This window comes from Sinohyriopsis cumingii, chromosome 4 (genome assembly GCF_028554795.1).
Source record: "Sinohyriopsis cumingii isolate HCF-2022 chromosome 4, ASM2855479v2, whole genome shotgun sequence".
Lineage (NCBI taxonomy): Eukaryota > Metazoa > Mollusca > Bivalvia > Unionida > Unionidae > Sinohyriopsis > Sinohyriopsis cumingii.
Window position 1 is genome coordinate 88,377,936 of NC_142964.1, and position 19,837 is coordinate 88,397,772.

The following is a 19,837-nucleotide window of genomic DNA, read 5'->3' on the forward strand; positions in this document are numbered from 1 at the left end:
GAATTACAAATTGTACAAATCTACGCGTATTTAGATGACTCTTCAAGACTATATACTCGCGGAAACATGAGGACTTAAAAATTTCGTTGTTGCATATAATTAATTTCATAGTGGATGGATGCATACAGGTGAACACAGCATCATCAATGTCAACGTAATCAGATCCCAAGCCCAATCCGAGAAGCCACGCGAGTTACACATAGCTGATAGTACTGAAGCACCTGGCCGTTGCAAATGTATCGCAGGATGAATTAACTCATCATTATTATCCGTATTTGTTCAAGGAGTTAGCAAAGAGAGAGAGAGAGTACACTCCTTAGCCACTCCAATGTATCATAAGCAGTTTGGGGATTCACATTCATTCCCATTTAATTTATTAACTAAATGGAAAATCTTTAAGGAATCTGCTTAGTATGTGATTTGCCGCCTTTGGTGTTCATTGTTTGCTGCTAATTAGACAAGTTAACTTGCTTATTTTCGGATTATTCATTACCATGCAGTCATAAAGGGGCGGGTGCGAGTTAAGATGAGAGTCACGATGCAGTAACATAAAACAATAGATACTCATTTATTGTTACAAATACTTCATGAAAACGTACAGTTCAACTCTTATACTTCTGGGCTGGCATATTAGTGTTTACTACTATCTGCGGCGATCTAAAATGACAAATGTTCTATTCGTGAAGAAGTTGCATCACCCTACCGGATGCGGCTCTGGGATAGGTTTGGCCAGCTCAAAATAGTATCTGAAAATATACACTGCTGTCGGGCATTACTGCGTACCTAAGGTTTTTCGTTTCCAATATTGAAGCAAAACGCATACCGAATTCGAGAGATTGACAAAAATAAAATACAGCAATGCTTACCATTTGAAACGATGCATTGTCACCAGAATATTCTGTTCAAAATAATATTAATTTTGGACTCTGAGGATACCCCCCCCCCCCACTGTATTCCTGACACGCGATATGTCGGCCTTTTCTGCGCATAGCTTTGAAAAGATGTAATGTTTATCCCTCTTGCTATAAAAATGAAATATATTACTTTGGACTGTTTCTGTCAGCAGTTCAGCAGTTCAGTCGAGTAATTAGGTCAGGTTTATAGCTAGTTTTACAAAATTACACGTAAAAATACCAAAAAAAGGCAAGAGATATTAAGCAAACTAAACCGATCTTGTAAAAAAGTTAGTAAAGTTCAACATTTTATGAAAAATAAGCTATTACGTGGAAGAGAAACAACAACGAATAGGGTGTTATGTGTTTACAACGTCTTGTTGATGGGGAAAAATTACTACAGAATTTAGAAACAGACTATACACCGGGGAATTTGTTGAGAATTTACGTTCTAGTGGCTAGTAGACACGTTGAGTAGCAGACGATTTTGTACGTGTGGGACAACTTGCAAAATTGGAAACTTGGATTAAAATACAGTTTTGTTTTAAGGTACACATTTCCATCTTTTAAATAATGTATTTATTTGTATGATTCTAAAAGGTCTTCACGTTGCCATTTAGAAATCACATTTGTATGTGCATTTCGAGTCTAAATATGGGATATTTTTGTCAACTTTATGAATATCACCTTTTTAATTAATGTACGATTCTTCTTTCTGGATACAAAATGGAATTTTGACCCAAAATAGCAAGTGATCAAATGTTTACAGAAATGACGTATCGTTGCGCAGAATTACCCGAGCGCCATGGCGGGTATATCGCTGACTGTTTTCGATAAATGATTTTTTTTTAAAAATCATGTTTTCATTTGTCCGGAATCTTGAAATTACATCGGAATGCAAATATAACATCATCTATGTGCATTTAGTACATCTTAACACAGAATTTTTTTTTTTTTTCCAAATGTATTATCGCGGTACAGCCCGGAACGCTGTATTATCGCGATACTTAATGTCGTTAACTGTACATATTACAAATGTTTTGCTATTGCTGCTTACTTATATTTTGTAAAGTTTCTAAGAATTTCACTCTTTCTATTCCTATTTTTTTTAAAAAAATCTTTCTCAGTCGAAACGCGTAACTGTAAATAAACAGCATATGGTGGCTGATTCAGATTAATGTACCATGGGGGAATAACTCTATATTATCGCGGTATTTGCCTAACTCGGGTATGGTAACACGCACATATTATAATAAACATAAAATTGCAACTTCCTATCAGAAGGAATATCCACGCTGGCACTGGCAGAATATTTCCACACAAAAAACGAAAGGATCATATTATCGAATACACAAAGGTAATTAAAGTGGAAATCCACGAATAACAACGCTTCTAACAAAAATTACTTATAAGGTCCAGAAAGATAAACCGATGCATCTAACCTGTTAGTAAGTCACCACTTTATCCCCCCTTGACCTTGTGTGTCAAATTTCCATTTACGTCACTGTATATGACCCGAGACGTCGTTGTTTGTCCTCAATCTCCTTGCAGCTGGGGGTGCGCTAACTATGGAATCTCGTACAGCTTAACTAGCTCGACAACGACTAGAGGCAATTGAGAAATATCTTCCCGTACGGGATTCGGTCAAATATCAACTACAAAAGCGTCAGGAAGGTCGAGTGGAATTTGCAGAAGATGCAGCAGAATTATGTAAAGCAGTCACAGAGACTACTAAAGGTCTTCTTCCCACGTTAGAGCAACCGCTAAAGCAACTGGGAAAATAGCAAAAAGAACTAAAAAAAACACAAAAAAGATTCTACGATAACTTACAGCTGAAATAGCTGCTTCTCAACCACAATTAGGCCTACAAGAAGAAATTTAACAAGTACTTGAGGTTATTGTCAAAGTTCATTAGGAGATCGGCGATGTGAAGGTTAATGTTGCATCAAAACCAAGGCCAAAACCAAAACCATCAGCACGATTTACCGAAGAAGGTCGTAAACCATTCGAAAGAGAACTATAGCGGTTACAGCATCTGGATATTTAGATCGTGATAAATTATTATATTCAAACACCGCCAGTGTTTCAGAAACAAATTGGGTTCCTTTTGTATTTCGAACGTTCCGTGGTATACCCAGAATCATTGTTAATTACAAGAAAGAATTTGCAAATTTTTAAAAACAAGTCAAAGAGGCCAGAAAAGCGCCATCACCTGGAGATATATTATTATAACCCGAAAAATCACATTTTAGACCACCTCGTATTGAGGAAGAAATGCAACCGGAAGTGGCCTTGACACTCATGGTTTATATCGACTTGATAAAAACAAATACATGAGAGTCCAGATAAACTTTGTCCCAATAACGTCCTTGCCGATGTTGATTGACTATAAATTGTGATTGGTTGGCGACGAGTCAGGACGATTCCCCAGAAATCACAAACGAAACAGATACAATCTGTCAGCGATTATTGACAGGTGGTATCATATTCATTAATGTTTATCGCACACTTGTTGATGAAATTACCGATGATTATTACAGCGACTAATCAATACAACGGTACCGATGATTATTACAGCGACTAATCGATACAACGGTCAAGAATGCGATTAAATCAGTGACAAGAAAATAATTTGATTATACACAATGCTCAACGTGGACCTGTAATGGTCACGGTAATAAATTCACGGAAGCCAACATATAAAGTTATATACTGAATGGACTCGAGGTCTATTCAGAACGGTATCCCCAATTGCGATCCCGATTGCAAAGCAACTAGGAATGAAAGCCATCGATGTTGTTCGTGACAAAGCTATTGGCACCGTTGGTAATGTTGCTAGTAAAGCATTCTCAGCTATCAAACAAAGACTAGCGCGATTAATACGCATCTCGCCAGCGGTCCGATCACAGCCAGTAAAAATAACCAGCACCGAAGTGATGTCAGTAAGTGTCAGTAAAATAATAAATCAAGCTGCAAATGAACGATTGAAGGAATTAGCTGGCGTTCCGCTGACAAAACAACAAGCCACCGAGAAAGAAAAAATATAACAGCAAGTCTGACAGAAGGAAGTGCTCTTGATTCACCGGTGAATCGTCGACATCGTTTTAAATAACAATAATATAATATGTTCAAGCGTGTATCTATCTGATCCCGCATTTGACATGGATGCACCAGTCCTCAAAGATGAATCGGTGCGTTATTATCAGTATCGTTCTTATGATGCACATGTACCTGACGCACGTGGAAGAATCGAAATGCAAGTTCAGGATACAAGCAGATATTTCTTCCCCGCTGAGGCAATCACTGAGATCGAAGGTCAGCTTTTAAAAGCAGGTAATACAGTGTATGGAATTGGGGATCGAGTTGGTTTTGCTAATAATGGTGTTATAGAGTTGTTTAACAGTGCCACATATATGATTGATGGAAAGAATATTGAATCATGTCTTGAAAACGTCGACGTTGCTACGACGATGCTAGGTCTCGCAAGATATTCCGATAATTATTCACGGTTCGCTGGTCCATCAATTACATTCACTAAGGATACCACTGATCACCCCGATTACCGTAACATAACAATGAACGCCGCTGGAACTGAAGTTGCATCGATGAATGAAAATTTCAACCAAGGATTCGCAGCACGTCGGTCGATGTTAAGTGGTGATGAAGAACTTTCATGTGCAATTCTATTCACAAATCGTTGGATTATGCCGTAACGTGAGAAAAGTTATTTTCAGTGCTAAACAGATTGTGGTGCTTGCCAGAAAAGCCACCGACAACGATACAATATGGCGTTCCAGTACAGTTGATGCTAGCAAAGTAAAACTAACTCAAATTTCGTTGTGGATGCCAACAATGACGCCATCGCTGATTGATAACAACGACTCTTCTCTTTTATGAAAAGTGGTGGTAAATTAATATTGTCATGGTTGACGATGACCACAGACAGTATTCAAAGTAATACTGCGGGGTTATTTAGATGGCAGATTGTATCACATCATGGTGTTTCAGCACCACTATATATATTCATAGCGCTTCATGATAAGACCCGAGTAGATTCACAGACTTCGGGTTAGTGAAGTTTCTTTGACAAAAACGGACATCAAGAACCGTCTTAAGATGTGTTACTGAATTTTGATAACAATCACGTGCGTATCATTGTTTGATGACAGTCATGGGGCGTGATCAAAATGTTGATTCCGGTTTGCAGTTATCCCAGTGGGATTTTACAACATTGTATCCGATCTACTAGTTCTCACTGGAACACTTGGAATTGTTCAGACAATCAGTTGTTGATATACATTTTACATTTTCGAGCTCGTGTAGCACGACTGTCCGCTGGTGGTTATAGAGCAATCGCTGTAAACTGTCAGAAAAAACAACGCAGCTCGAAGGTGTCGGTAGACGAATGAGGGTTGTCGATAAGCCTGTAGAAAATATGTAATCGGATCACACGTGATATATTGCAAAGCAATTGGATTATTCATAATATTATTATGTCTTATCAACATGTCGTGGGTATGCGAGAAAGCTTGCCAGTAGCTTATCGTGGGTCGGTGGTTCTTCCCGGGGATTTCCCGGGTTCTTCCTCCACCATTAATACTGACCGCCATGCATAGCCTATCGTGTGATGAAAAATGGCGTTAAACCCAACAACAACAACAACTTATCAACATGTCAATGTTACTCTGACACCTGGTCAGATTAAAAAGCTACAAGTAGCATCGAAAATCTATTCTGGAATAAAAAAATATTACTGAAATAACAGCGCTTCAAGGTCCAAATATACTATCATTGACATAATGTCAGCTCAGACACTTCAGTGACATCTAGAAATCAATAGCCGGTATCAGATAGCAAAGACTGGTGGTATATTTTCATTTCTTGCAATTATATCAGCATTGATTGCCGCTGAATTGCCGCTGACAGCGATCTACCTATGTCCAGTTTTTATCTACTTGATGCTGGGCGTCGATTAATATACAATTTTTAGAGACATTTTCATGCGTGAGCGGTTACATGACAAACGAAATCACTTTGAAACGGGTATCATACATCTTGATGGTCGTTCTGGCCCTGGTACTGACTAGGTTGCATGAGCTATTGTTGTTTATTTTGATTCATATGGATTGGCACCACCAAAGAAAGTTTTAAAATATATCGGTACGATCTGAAGATCACAAGTACATCGGAACGCTAGCAGAGTGCAAGCACTCCACCACTCTGGTATTCAATGTTACCAACTCAGACAATAACAGATCCACCTATAAGTGGTCGTGAATCATTAGCGATTCTAGATGCTGTATAAATGTCGCGGACTAATAATGGTCCATAACCGCATAAAGTTGTACATGAATATACCAGCCGTCGTTTTAAAGAGCCCTTAGCTCATAATCGTAGATATTCGTAGATATTTATGGAAGATCATCTACAGCTAGTGGTATGGTTAAGAAATCAAGTGATGTTGAATTGTCAAAATATGTGATAAAAGATGAGCTTGCTGATATTGTGCACCTCGCCGGGGTTGACCAGGATGAGGTTGTTGTTTTTCTGAATCAACATGGGCGGCTAAAGACGAGCAATATCAAGTGGGTCGATATTATCCGGCGAGTTTCAGGTGCTACCAACGATAAAATTGTGGTATTTACTGATGGAGGAAGAATCAAAGACTCAAGCGTATCAATCGGATCGACCATTGGAGAGATCTTTAAACGTGTTGCTAAAACGGGCGATACAGTGACTGGTGAACTCAACATGGGTAGTAATAATGTGAGAACCAGAACCATACGATGAATCATACGATGACGTTACAACGAACAAATACGTGAACAACAACGACATCGCGATAAGGACCTCGTTTTAACAATCAATTGGCCATATTCAGATCTGAATATAATAATCATGTAACTGCGTTTACGTATTTTCGCGGAAACATAAGAGGAGTCTCTACTGATTTCTTTGGAAATCCAATGGTCGCGGACGTTAAGCTCACAGTAATCGAAGATAAAAAAAAGATTCAAGACAATGAAATTAATACGATTCCATTCATCAACTCGATATACACAGTAACGTCTGGATCAGCAACATGGTCACAACAAAACAACTCCATCACACATACCGCTGAGGTTATCGGGTGTACATGGTCTCCGTGTTTAGCGCTGCGAGATTTAGGATATTTACTACATTTCCATGGCGTTATTCCACCGATAGATTTTCCGGAACCGTGTCTGTCTTGTTAAATAAAAATATAGAGGAAACATTCATACTGGAACCAGCAGATAAAAGCTTAACTCAACGACGTATTGGTGGTGTCTGGAATTTGACGCAAAAAAAGTTATAATTAATTACTTAGCATTGGGAGTGTTAACACTTATAGTATTCTAGTATTCATACTCTACATAATGTACCCACCGACGTTAATGTCGGCGATAGTCAACCGTTATACACAGTCCTAAAGATATGAACAAGTTTGTGTGCGGCAGGAATCGCTGAAAACTATGATCGACACGCACATGGCAGAACAAAAAAGAAAAGACCGCAAACGCATTATGGTTATCGACGTTTCTGTATACGCGGTATCCACATTAGTACCTGGAACAATGACGTTATTTGTAAGCTATGTAAGTGATAGCACCAGTAATAGGAATCGGTATTGCCGTTATCGCTGCTGTTGCTGATATTCTTAATATCACTGGGAAGAAACTGTCAACATGTGCGACTCAGAAAATTACATGAAAATACAACGCTGCTATCAGCGGCGACACATGCACATGCGTGGTCATCATCGTTGATATCGGCAGCGTTGAACGATGGTATACTATCAGATCAAGAATATATGGTAATGATTCATATTTATTATGACGCATGTAAGACACAAAGCGTAGATAAAACGCAGAGTGTTGATACTCCAGGTGTTTCAACACTTGGTGTTTCACATTTAGAATCTGTATAAAATAATAATGACAGCGCGAAACGCTAGCGTTCTCGCACAAACAGTATTAGAAAAAATTGTTGCTAACACAATACCAAAAACAACCACGAGGATATCAGTGACGTCAACGAAGTCGAAGTTTGACGTTAGCTTCCACACTGCTATAAAAATAAATCTGATGGAACACCGGACTGGAATGTCGTCAGTTTACCGACCCGGAGCTATCAAATCGAGCAAATCAACGAAGAATTTCAACGCAGAATGAAGTCTATCACTAAGAAGGAATCAAAGATCGCTATCACTGTTCATGAACCAACGATATCTGCCGCCCTAGAAATATCAACACCAGATTACGTTGTCTATATATATATATATATATATATATATATATATATATATATATATATATATATATATATATATATATATATATATATATATATATATATATATGTATGTATGTGTGTGTGTGTGTGTGTGTGTGTGTGTGTGTGTGTGTATCATCGATCAGAACCGTGTTGGAATGGCCAGACACATCACCGTTTTATCAAAGGGCCTTCTGAAGCTCAACGATCTGATTATCAAACCACCTCAACTTTAGTACGTTCCAAAATGGAGCAACAGGTAATACTGAATATTTCCTTTATGGTAAAATAAATTGCGTACGACACTCAGGACACTGAAAGATCGCTTGCCGAGTTAAGAGAATCGTTTAAGCGATTGAATATCCAAATGATAATCTTAAAGTGGAAATTGTCTCTATGATAAAATAAATAACCACCCTAAAACGCGAATTAGAAGATTATCAATCGTCCTAGATAAAAGAAGCGCTTGATGATGAATCACACAAAAAGTTGTTTCTTAATTATTTTAAAATCACATAAGCGGAGTTGCCAACTTTCAAATTACCAGGACTTGCAATCAATGCAATGCAACAATCTCTCAATAAGACCGTTGATTATTATTTCCCACTGATCGTTGAGGCATGGAAAAAATAGCACCCCCTCCAAGTATTCTCAATCACGACAACAGTCTGGTAGCGGACAGTGGGCGTCATATATCACCGGGTGTTGTCAACATCACATCAACGATATCTGTGAGCCGGGGTCTCCGAGTGGCAGAGTGGTCTAACGCACTCTCCATTACGGATCACTGCCATCTCACCTCTGCCTGCGTGGGTTCGAGTCTCGGAGACGGCCAATGTGTGTATGTGAGAAAGCTTGCCAGTAGCTTCTCGTGGGTCGGTGGTTCTTTCCGTTGATTTCCCGGGTTCTTCCTCCACCATTAATACTGGCTGACATGTATAGCCTATCGTATGCTGAAAATGGCTTTAAACCCTACAACAGCAACTACAATATATGTGAACCTAGTTTGTGATGCGGATGATGGTAGCTATCAAGTAGATCTTGAGAAATCCAAACAGGCACATCAGCGATATATTCTTTACTCATTTACCCCTGAGGTTCACCCTGGCCATTTGGTTGTATCAGTACCTGTTAATACTGTTTATTTACGATGTCATAATCCGCTACTGTCACGGATATATTTCAGGTTTACAAATCAAAACGGACACCTGCTTGATTTACCTGAAGAATCTTTGACGATAAGTCTGTATGTCCGGACTTAAGTCCGGTCTTATGATCTCAATATTTAAGATCTCAGACATTATTGTCCGAGACATTCATGTCTCCGGAGACAGACCCAGAACGCAAAATACAGTTCGCTAGCAAACTATGCCATCGGTTCGACCTTATGGTCGACCATACAATGTTTCATACATAGATCGCATGCGATCTGGCAATAAACACCAAGCAAGAAAAGGATAATTTATTTTATATTTTTACTTGGTTGCTCAGAACTCAGAACGCTAGCGTTGGGCCGTTTACGGTCTGAGTTGGACTGTCTACGGTTTGTGTAAAACAAATCAACAGAGAGCCAATGTTAACACCGACATTAATGCCGGGGGTGGTGTGGTCCCTGATGCTAGTCCGGAGTTAACTCTGGTAAGACATAAATTTCCTATGGTGCACCCACAATCTTTTTTTTGCTTCATATTCTTGAGACAACTCTGATCTAATGTTCTCTTTCGCCTGTGCGGGTGGCACGAATTGCTGAATTTGTGTGCCATCACTTACAATCGATAGCGGTTGTGTCATTGCCTGCTGAAGTAATTTGATAACCTGTATTATGATGGGAGTGTATATCTTCTTAGGCTTTTCGTCCTTGTAACATTTCAAAATCATTGATGATTTTTCAGGATCAGGTTGACCAGTAAGTGAGATCGTAAGATCTCTGACCTAGAGGTCAGGATTGCTAGCAATCCAGTCATGTAATTTTTCAATCGCAGAAATAATCTCATTCATTATATTAATTATATAATAAAAATATTTCTTTAATAGAAGTGATTTATATGTTTGCACATTTACATGTTTCAAGTAGCAAAAATAGAGTAAGAGCTGAGCTAAGTATTTTTTTTTAGCCAGTTCTTTGCCATGGGGATTTTTTCATTGAGTACCCTTCAATGAGCTTTTTCTTTTTGCCAGTTCCTTGCCATTCCATGGGGTACCCTTCATTGAGGCTTTTCTATGTATTGCTGGCTATTGTTGGCTATAGTTGTGCTCATTACTCTTACTGTCTATTTTTACCATGAAGGAAGGGGCAGTGTTTTCATACACACCTCTCGGCGAATTCCTAGATACGAAACAAAATTCTAGAAATTCAGAAGGCAGTCCAAGTAATTCTTTCGCGCTTTTCTACGGATGATCATTCATAGACAAACCTCCCGGCGAATTTCTAGATACGAAACGAATTTTTGAAATTCAGAAGGCTGTCCAAGTAAATCCAACCGCTGCTCTACGGTCAACAGGAAAAAGGTGGATCCCGTGGGAACACAAAATATGCACTCCGAAAGGGGCTCAAAGTGGTTGAGGGTGAGTTACCAGTGATCAGTACGTTTTTCCTGATAACCTTAGAGCCAGGCGCGGTCATCCACTATAATAGTTTTTTTTTTTTTACAACCGTCTACAAATTTGGCGGTTATGGGATTCGAACACATAAAGTTCCACACGTCGATAGTGAGAACAACAACGTTAACCATACGACCACCACGAGTTCTATAGATATCTGCTCGGAGAATTTACATAAAGATAACTAAAAGAACACATTATATCAAGTGTAATCTAAAACCTTCGGCTTGGCTCAGGTCTTTATTTTATATCTATGATTCCATGTACCTTTTTAATGATAAATTCTACGTAATCTAAATAAACATATTAAGTACAATATCAGAAACCTTTTGCAATGTTCGCGGCTTAGGTCTGTATTATATCATGTATTGATTATTATGAGCGAATGACACACACGCACAGCGGCATTGAATAGTAATATTTAGTTGGTGGAACGCTCTTTGTTCTGAAAACTAAACAATTTTTTAAAGCTTAAAGACATAAACCCCAAGATTTCCAGGATTCATATTTTATGTTCTGATCTCCACACAAAAAAAAAACAGAACATGATATTTCTTGTAAATAGCAAAATAACATTTGTAGGCGTGGCTAACGAGTCGTACTATTTTCACAACACTAACAATTTTTTATTTTGGTTTGTAGTTCATGAAACTTATAAGGACACAAGAAATCAGGCGCTTGTTGACAGTTGCCTTATTGAGAATATACGTCAGTGAAAATAAAATAGTATACGCTAAACCCAAATGTCCTATGGTTACAAAAATAGCATTATAGTCGTGTCGTCCGAGTTTCTGTTCTTTGTCGTACTGTTTAGTCCCTGCAGAGTTATATCCCTTAACTACTTGTGGACATAGAACACAATTCATTTTACTATATGTTCTCTACATTTGTTTCTCAATACTGACCTTTCCACTGTATGACAATCAATACAAATCATATGTTAATCTAAAATACCTTCAAAGATGGCTTTATGGTGAAGTTCTTGTCAAAGGTTGACCTGCAGTTTTTTGAGAGGCTGGACTGTCAACAGAGCAGCATGTAAAGAGAACACAAATTTCACTTCCAGATCATCACCAAGGCCTTATTACTCACTGTGCACTGTCGACAAAATACACATGGAAAACCACACCCTGAACTCATATTCTCAAGAATAAACAATTACCTTTAAATCCCTACCAAAAATGCATAAATATAACTCTTCTATCACCAACAAACTGAGGGAGGAATTTTTTTTTCTCCGAAAATAGACTAGAACTATATTCGTGGGTACTGAACTGGATGTGATAATTGTGACCTGATTCCTGACAGCTCCATTTTTCTGCCAATTTTAGTCAAACTTTTATATTTGCATACCACACGTATTTCAACTTTATACATGAAGTCTTTTTGAATTTCCTTGCAAACAAAACATGTGACACCTGTCAGAAAGTATGTAGTGCTGGTGTTCCACAGGGTGCAAGTTTTGGTCCAAGTGCTCTTGAGAAACCAAAACTAAATTTGCTATATCTTCCTTAATTATAGGAATTTTTCAATGCAGTAAAAACCTAACTGTATTACAAGATAAGTCCTGTCTGAAAATATGTTCAAATTCAAAAATATTGATAAATTAAGTTTTAATGCAATTTAAATAAACATTTAAATTTTAAAAAGTAAATTGTATTGAAAAATTAAATTTTCATATAAGTTTTAAAACTCAGTTTGACAAATTTAAACAGTAAAGTTGACTAATGAATGATATTTAAAACAAATGGTAGTTTGGGTCTGTACAGCTGATAACATTTTTCCCAGGGGTAGTGAAGCAACATAGCTCATAGTTACTTTGGCAGAAAACCGCAATATGCCTGTCCAGATGCATATAGGTGTACACACAAAATAAACAATGACATGTGCTTTGTTCCACGACTATTGTGTCAGGTACTAACGCAGTTGTTTGTATAACTAATAGCGCACTCAGATTTAAAGTTCTGATGGGACAACTACCATGTTTTCTAGCAAAAATGCACTCCATTTCAATGTCGATAGCTACAAAAGGTGACAAATGGGATAGGAAAATAGTTTCTAGGGAGGCTCTACCTTACTGAAAAATGGTGCTAATCTCTCTCATGAAGACCTAAGCTATGTCTTTGAGGTGCTATATATCAGTGTGGTGATATGAACTAATTTTGGTCACTTATGGACGTACAATTTTGCCTCCTTGTTCAAACACAGGAGAATTAACACACACTCACATACCTTTCATCTGCATAATGGCTATTAAATCATTAGGTCAACTCATACACTCATATCTAAATATTCCACACACGCTTGTTATATACTAAAGGCTATAACAACAACAATAATATCGCGACTTCTGATACATACACGCATATCCCTAATTCTCTGTATTAGTAACTATCAACATCAACACTATTCCTATGCATTTCCTACCTTACAAATTATAAAATACATAAACATATAAAATGCCTAATTATACGTGCACAAGGCCAACTGGGCTTAACTCTGCATAAGCCATACTATATATTCAAATACAACAAGTACAATTTCTAAAACTACTCACTATTAAATTCCTAGAACTCCCTTTTCCGCTCTTTTAGCGATGGCTAAGGCACGGAAGGTAATCAGAATAGGTCTAAAGTCGTAATATGTATATAACACGTATTGACGTTATCCAAAGTACTTTGAATTACGAATTCTGTCAGAAGACATGTGTAACATGAAGCAGGAATTGTTAGCAAATTTTCTCACACAACGTGACAATATCCTTCGACGGCAGTTGTTTATGAGATTTATCCACTGAATGACGAACCTGATATTGATGCTCTTCGACCGATGCGCGGATCTCTAGCGATCTCTGGCGCTAGCACCCTGAGTGTTAACACCAGTATTAATATCGCTGAGTTGGAGAAGAAATTACAATTCCCAATACAAGTTAGAACAATCGAAGTTTAAATAGAGAGGTTCCCCGATAGTAATAATTGACCACAAGGGTCATGCATGGACCACGAGTATAACAAAATTTCCACCCAGAAAAAAATGTTGGATTTTACTGCAGTGATATTTTTGAGTGTATCAGGGATATCAGTAAGCGCAGCCTTATGTTGGTATGGCTGTGTCGAAGCGATGATGACAGCGGATTTGATCAGTTCATATCACCGTCGTGTGAACTTTATCGTACAGAATCTCTTTATGAGCAAATGACTTCGGTTGCACAAAAGTACACCGATGACATAGGCGTGATAGACCAGCTACTGAGCAGCTGCTTCACTATATCATATGTCGTTGCTAATTTTGCGCGATAACAAAATTCATGGCGACCAACACATATGGAATTTCTTGAAAATATTCAGCGCTCTATTGTTGAATATGAGATCTCTTGAATACTAAATATGATTACAAGGACGTTATCTCAGTTTATATGGTTGCATGTTATCCAGGAAGTTTTCTTGGAGTGGTTGAGTGTAAGCCTTATTTTGATAGATTTGGGCATCCGATACATGAAATGACTGGAGTTGCGATAAATGGCCCACTAACGTTGGATTTCAATCTTACAGGATTTGCTGAGATTGAATCATTTGAATTTGCTGAGAATGTTTATCGGTCATTGTTGCTTGGTTTGGTCGTCATTTTAACAAACCAAATTCCGACGACAACTGCGCAAAGAATAAACGTGGTTGGGCTCCAATAGTATTATTGAGATATGTGCTTGATGCGAAGATATTGCAATCGTGTATTTTCAGGAATTACTTGTAATTGTTCAGAGATGTTACTGCACCAAGAAATTCTTTGCCAGGATCAACCTGTGGCAACTGTGGCCATCGCAGGACTCCAGATGGTCCGGATCCACATTGATAAATTCGTTCAAATGCTGCTAAAACTTCTGCTGATGTTTTAGTTGATAGAAGCTTTGTATCTACTAGCGACAACCGTCAACGCGTATTTGTATGTGCATTTTTGACGTTTACTTTTACCAGTGATAGTGTCTTGGGGTTAAAACAAAATATCTGCCTGATGAACTACGTTGGGAGTGCTAACATGAAACCGTCCTGACTGAATTTTGTTTAGGTGGCGGTAAATAAATGTGCCATATTGCCTGTCGGGATAACCAGTCTGAGGCAACACCACGCGAGACACTTGCTGCATCAGCGAGTTTTCTAATTGCTGCTCTACCCCTCTAGTATCCTCTTGGACTATAATAAACTGGCTTCATTAATATAATTATGGAAAATTAATTGCCTGCCCCTATGGTTAACGTACCACTCATTGCCGATCTTATAAGCCAAATGGCGAGTGATTCTCTTACAGATTTATATTTTACAGACTTTAGCGTATGCATCAACTTGATGTCTGCGATATGTCGTTGTAGATCTTGATTTGTATACGCGACATCATAAACATGACAAGCTTAATCAATTGCATTCGCTGGATATTCTCCTGCTTTTGGATGATTTTGTTTCGTCGAGTCTAATATCAAGTCAAATTCCAGGACCACAATCCTTATATTCCGGAAGGTGTTTCTCACCAGGATACTTAGCCCATGGAGTTAATGGTAATTTTCCGAGTGCCTTAGCGATATCACCACCCTGTATTTGTTTGTAGCACATTTCACGCAAATACCTGTAAGTGCTTGTTGACGATTCTTCGCCACTTTCTAGAAAATGGTTGTTGTTTTTAATCCACTAGTATCGGGGAATTTTTTTTGCATCGAACACAATATAAACTCATATTCTTATCATATGAATTTAATTGACTTCTGAGCAAAGCGAGAGCAGGAGCCAGTTAAGCAACATCCGGCATTGCCAAACTCAATTCGTGCCATTATCATTGGTCCATCTGGGTCTGGTAAAACTCAGTTGCTACTCAACCTGATAATGAGATAGCTCAAATGGAACAAACTTTATCTGGTAGCACCATCCGTTGATGACCAACGATTGCTACAATGTTCTTAAAGAATTTAATGAAAATGCAAATTATTTGGAAAGCAACGACGACGATGACGGTGACGTCATTCAATTTATCACTGATAACGATGATGCACCATCAGTCGATGATCTTGACAGTAGAATTCGCAGCATTGTGATATACAATGATTTTATCCTCGACAAACAAACAAATCCAGCAAGAATAATTTCACGAGGCAGGCACAAAAACGCGGACGTCATTTACGTCACGCAACGATATGTTCAGATTCCCAAAGTGATCAGAGATAACTGTGATCTTTTGGTTGTCTTTAACGGCGATGACATGCATACACTGAGGAACATCCACCAGACTTGGTGCTCCGGTGACATGGGTATGATTAGGTTTAAAAACATTTTTGCTAATTCTCAGAAAACCCCGTACGGATCTATCACGATAAATGTACACTGTCCAAGAGCACGATATCGCATTGGTCTGGATAAAATCTTTGGTTTAGAGACCTGTCACCTGACACCGCTACTTTTTTACCCTTAGCAGCAGCGCGGTCGGTGGGGTTAGGACCAACACAGATATATTGGGTCATGAACGATGACGTCCATGGGAATTTTACACACAAGGTCAAGGCGTGGGTGGAGGGGATAAAGTGTTGGCTAACTGACACGTTAGAGACCTCGATTTATCTTTCTGGACATTATAAGTCATTTTTGGTAGAAGCGTTGATTTCAGAAATGGGACCTAACACAAAGTTTTCTGTTCAACCCCCCACCCCGCTGCTTGTCTATAGAGCTAGGAGGTTGCTTAGGGCGCCGAGTTAAATAAGGCGCCAGATTTGAGAAGAACATGTCGGGGGTGGGATCACAGGGGTTCGTATCGTTGCGTACAATTGATCTGTCATACATGTACTATATATATCATTGGTGGTCTCGTGATTCATCTCTACCCTCTATCTTTCAAACCCGTTATGCATAACTTGCAAAACATATAAGGAGTGTAAGTACTGAGAGAAGGAATAAATAAGAATTAGAAATGTGTGCTTTGTCCCTGTGCTTATATTTTCCTTCTTTTTTTAAAATAAATATATATTTAACTCAATACAGAGACCGTACACGTAGATATACCCTGCTACAATTTGTTCAGACCGAAGGTTATTGTAATGGTTGACGCGGTGTAACAATATTATTGTGACGAAGCAACAAATTGATTATGATAAAGATTTTAGACCAGAAGTTGTTAGAGTACTCAATTTGTCAGGATATGTTGGCCTAAACATACATAAAATTGGCGAAGATAAGGTGTCCTGGAAGGGTCAGATTATTTACTGGAACAAACAGGAACAAGTCGGAACAAAAGAAAATACCGGAACGAAAACATATAATACCAGAACAAAGACTAAAGAAACAATTTCTACTTACTTACATTAATTTCAATTAATTTTATACTGATTGGTTATTTTAATCAATATATAAACACGAATCAAGTTTCGGCAAGTAGCAGGAGCCCCGAGTGGCCGAATGGTCTAAAGCGATTACCGTTACGGATCACTGCCATCTCACCTCTGTCTGCGTGGGTTCGAGTCTCGGGCTCGGCCACTGTGGGTACGTGAGAAAGCTTGCCAGCAGTTTCTCGTGGGTCGGTGGATCTTTTCGGGTTTTCTTCCAGGTTCTTCCTCCACCATTTATACTGGCCGCCATGTATAGCCTACCTTGTGCTGAAAATGGCGTTAAACCCTATGACAACAACAACAAATCGGAAAGTAGTAGGACAGTGCTGATACGCTACTATTGTATAAACACACTGCTCACATTCTCGTGCATGAATAAAAACACTTTTATAACATAATCAGGTTCTTATTGTATTGCTCATCATGTCGTCATATCAGACAGGCAAAACAACACAAATTAACATTTAGGAATTGTACATACTTCACAGAGAGTAATGAAATATGCAGGAGCAGCAGAGGGGCTGTACAGACCGAAACTTTTTGCACAATAAACCCCTCCAGGAAACTATTCCTCGATAGAGGGCTTATTTCGACGAAATAAACCCTTCTATTCAGAATACAGGACAAAAAAAAATGTCCCCCGAAAACTCGAAGAGTTTCCAGGGACAAACTCGTTGAGTTTGCACTGACAACTTGGGTTACTTCAATAAATCTGAAACAGTTTCCGTGGCGGGGTCGTTATTGAAAAATCCATGGGTCGGGTCCATCCCCTCTGCTGCTCTGGGAAATGAGTTTCCAAGGAAAAACATTTTTATGTTGCAAATAGTGTATCAAGTCCAATACGGTATCTTGTTCTGGGATCGTGTAAATTTATTGTCACAAATCCGTGAGGTTTTCTTTGAGCATGACTGAAGAAATTTTTAAATTTATTTAAATCCATATCGCCACCACACCAGGTTTGATGAATATTTCTCAGTGTATGTGTATCAACTCCATTGAATATCGCAAGAAGATTACAATTATCCCTGATTACTTTAGGAATTTGTGTATAACGCTGAGTAACATAAATCACATCAGTGTTTTTGTGACGTCCCCGGGAAAATATTCTTGCGGGATTTTTTTGCTTGTCCAACATAACATCATCATACACTACTAGGTTGTTAATTGATTCATCAAGATCCTCGACGCTGGGGGCTTCTTCGATATCAGTGATAAATTCAACAACATCCTCACCGTCTTTACTCAGCGCGCTTGCACTCTCATTAAAATCTTTTATAACGTTATAGCATCGTTGATCATCTACAGATGGAGCTATCAAATACAGTTTATCCCATTTCATCCACTTCATTATCAAGTTCAGCAACAGCTGTGTTTTACCTGAACCGGATGGCCCAATTATAATCGCGCGGATAGAGTTTGGTAGCACTGAATTATGCTTAACTGGCTCTTTCTTTTTTGTCGCAGAAAAATCTGTAATTTCCATTTGTATATAAAGAATAATAATTATGGATCTATATTGTGTGAAGTGTAAGGCACGAACCCCTACGAATGATCTAACAACCATTACAACAAAAAATAACAGACAAGCACTTTCTGGTAAGTGTACGCGATGTGGCACAAAAAAATTTAGATTTCAAAAAAAAAGCGAGAATTTAGCGGAGGTGACATTGCAGCCAAACTTGGAAAGCTCCCCGGAACTCCCTGGGCAAAGTATCCCGGAGAAAAACATCTCCCAGGATACAATTACTGCGGTCCAGGGACCCGACTAGATATCAGACTTGATGAACAATCTAAACCAAAACCGGGAGAGTATCCGATAAACGCTATCGACGCAGCGTGTCACATACATGATGTTGCTTATCGAAGTAAAGATCTACAAGACAGGCATATCGCGGATGTGAAATTAATTCATGCACTAAGCGCCATAAAAAATAAATCATTTAAGGAGTCACTCGCTAATTGGTTAGTAAGATCAGCGATGAAATCTAAATTAGTATTAGGCGCTGGATAATTAAATAAAAATGCAAGCGATTTATTATTCCCCAATCGGATACTGGAGAGGTAACTCAGCAATTAATAAACTCGCCAACGCGGCATCAGTAACACGCGAGGTTGCCAAAAATTGGCTATCAAAACAAGCAATATGGCAAATCTACTTACCACCACCTCGACAAATCAACTTTGCACATTTTGATGTTAGTGTGCCCAATGAAGTTCATCAGGCTGACATACTATTCCTGCCTCATGATACTGTCCGTAGAAAAATATACAAATACGCGCTAACAGTAGTTGATGTTGCCAGTAGATACAAAGAAGCAGAACCGTTAGCGACTAAAACAGCGTCCGAAGTCGCCTCTGCGTTTAAACGAATTTATCAACGAGGACCTCTAAACTGGCCACGATTATTACAAGTTGATCCTGGCAAGGAATTTCAGGGCGCGGTGTCATCACTGACAAAGCAGCATAACGTTACCATACGACGAGGACATACTGAAATTCATCGGGATCAGGCAATTGTTGAGCGATTTAATAGAACACTCGCTGAGAGATTATTCGGATACCAGTACGCGAGGGAATTCATTTACGATACGAGATCTCGTGAATGGGTTGCAAGACTGCCAAACGTGATAGCCGCACTGAATAATGAAATTACCAGAACAACAAACATGAGACCTGTAAATGCAATCACAAA